This window comes from Oryctolagus cuniculus, chromosome 8 (genome assembly GCF_964237555.1).
Source record: "Oryctolagus cuniculus chromosome 8, mOryCun1.1, whole genome shotgun sequence".
NCBI classification, from domain to species: Eukaryota; Metazoa; Chordata; class Mammalia; order Lagomorpha; family Leporidae; genus Oryctolagus; species Oryctolagus cuniculus.
Window position 1 is genome coordinate 113,057,237 of NC_091439.1, and position 2,750 is coordinate 113,059,986.

General features: G+C 52.1%; 1 non-coding gene across 1 annotated transcript; it reads right to left on the bottom strand.

Annotated features, from left to right (window-relative positions):
• Window positions 1–2,059: 2,059 nt before the first annotated feature.
• TRNAK-UUU (transfer RNA lysine (anticodon UUU)) lies at window positions 2,060–2,132 on the bottom strand. The gene has a single exon. It is a non-coding gene; the product is annotated as a tRNA-Lys (tRNA).
• Window positions 2,133–2,750: the final 618 nt, after the last annotated feature.

A 2,750-nucleotide genomic window follows, 5' to 3' on the forward strand; every position in this document is an offset into this window, starting at 1 on the left:
AACAGCAGAAATGTGTTGTCTCGCAGTTGTGGAGGGCCAGTCGATGCTGAAACCCAGGAGCTGGCAGGGCCGCGCTCTCCCTGCAACGCCCGGGGCACGGCCCTGGCTTCCGCCAGCTCCTGGAGGCTGCGTGACTGCACGCATCCTCCCCGCACCGTCCTCCTCGGGTTTGCGTTCTCCACAGCTAGGAGTCAGGTCTGCTAAACGAGTGCCTCCAGGCAGCCACGGACCCTTCTCAGCACCCTTCAGCTTCTGTGCAGGACAAACCACTGTTTACGTCTAATCCTTTTCCTCTCTCAACCTCACTCCCAAGCTCTCAGAGATCAGACTTCTTGACATGTCTGCGCCTGAGACCCCCTGGCCTTCGGTCCTGGGCAGCAATCCCCCTGCTTTGACTCCACACTCTGCTGGCAGCTTTGCACCTTCCCAGCCATGGGGTGAATCTAAAGACTGAGAGACAGTGGCCAGGCACGGCATCACCGTCACTCCCGCACTAACCGGCACACATCAGCTCTCCTGCTGGCTCGCTCATGTGCGCCTCAAAACACCACCTCCTCCTACACAGAGCATTGAATTCTATGTTTTCAAATTGGCATCTCCAATACCTGACTGTTTTAAAACCAGCACTGCTTGGGATTGCCTAGCTCTGCAGTTATAAGAACAAGATTGCTGGTCTGATCTGAACTGTTGCCTCAGGGGCAGACAGATGCACCCTGCAGCGTCTGGGCCTCATGGTGTCTGAGACCAGGGAGCAAAGCTGGATGCCTGTGGGGCTTTGGCAGAGGCTCTGTGTGGCCCAACACACAGCCAGCCTCAGGAGCACCTGCTTCTCAGGGTTCACCCCACATTTCACAAGCCCCAGCAGAGGATTGGACAGGGGTGTTTGCTCCATCCGATGTGGAGGACCCGGATCAGGCATCAGTTTACACCCAGGTGATGGCCTGCATCTGTGCATCTATGCCTGCTCAGTGTGTGGTGGTTTGGGTGCCTCTAATATTGCATATGTCTGTTTTTCTCCCAAAGCATGTGACACAATCCACAATAGTTTATTCAAGGGAAAAACCTGTTGAGATCGGTCACTTCATAAAAAGCATTGCAGGGGCCGGCGCTGTGGCGTAGCAGGTAAGGCCTCCACTGTGGTGCCGGCATCCCATATGGGAGCCAGTTCAAGTCCTGGCTGCTCCACTTCTGATCCAGCTCCCTGATAATGTGCCTGGGAAAGCAGCGGAAGACAGACCAAGTACTTGGGCTCCTGAAAACAGCGTGGGAGACCTGGAAGAAGCTCCTGGATCCTGGTTTCCACCTGGCCCAGCCCAGTCATTGTGGCCATTTGGGGAGTGAACCAGCAGACGGAAGACCTGTTTCTCTCTCCTTCTCTTTCTGTAGCTCCAACACAGCCTCCTGGCTGACTGAACAGCTGGGGCTGCAGAAAGTTCCATTTTACTAGAGTGACGTTCATGATTTCAACACAGTCAGTCCCTTGGTCGGACTCCGGGGACATCAGCTGGCTTGCTCCTGACAACACGAGATGCCACGTTACCATGGCCATGATCTCCCCCATCAAATGGGGTTTTCCATGTGGAAAGAAAGCTGTCACCTCTACATAGGCACTGGTCAGAGGCCACCGGGGAGCATCCTCCCAGCGTGCGGGCATCGCAGGTGGGAAGCAGGTGTTCCCTGGTGATCTCGGGCTCTAGCCCTGGAGCAATGCCCTCCACCCGTCCTCAGAGGCCTTGCAGCTTAACCACACCCCACAGCTGTAAATTTCCTTTCGTTCATTTGCTTGTTGCACATGGAGAGGTATTATTTTTAATGAAAAACTGGAACAAATATAAAAAGTAAAGCCATTCTTGTTTTGTGCCTAAAGCTGGTAGTTTCCCATGCATGTGCAGAAAAATCTGATTTAAGTCTAAATTTTTTTTAACTTTTATTTAATGAATATAAATTTCCAAAGTACAGAATATGGATTACAATGGCTTCCCCCCCATAACGTCCCTCCAACCCGCAACCCTCCCCTTATCCACTCCCTCTCCCCTTCCATTCACATAAAGAAAGAACGCGCCCGAACAGGGACTTGAACCCTGGACCCTCAGATTAAAAGTCTGATGCTCTACCGACTGAGCTATCCCGGCAAAAGGAAGCGCATCCTCCCCGTCGGGGAATCGAACCCCAGTCTCCCGCGTGACAGGCGGGGATACTCACCACTATACTAACGAGGAAGTGACAAATTTTTAAGCAGAAAAACCTGCTTAAAATCTACACTGACTTCCTTGGACTTCTTGAACAAGTCGTGGTCTTTAGATAACCACTGCAAACGTTACTGATCATGTGACAGACTAGAGGCCCTGTTTCACTTGATCCCTGACACACACAAGAGAGGGACTATTACCTCTTCCCCTTTTCACAATGAGAAAGCTAGGGCTCAGACAGATTCCTCCCAGGGACAGTCTGTGTGGCCCCAGGACTCTCCTGCCTCTGCCAGGTTAGGCAAGCCCAGCAATGGCACACTTTAATAGGAATCCCGAGAATAGTACTCTGCTGCGTGTAGAACATCTGTGGGACTGTCCACACACGTATATATCTGTGGGACTTGCGTTTGTGTGTGTCCATGGGACTGTACACACATGTATATATCTGTGGGACTTACGTGTGTGTGTGTCCATGGGACTGTACACACACGTATATATCTGTGGGACTTGCGTGTGTGTGTGTCCATGGGACTGTACACACATGTATATATCTGTGGGACT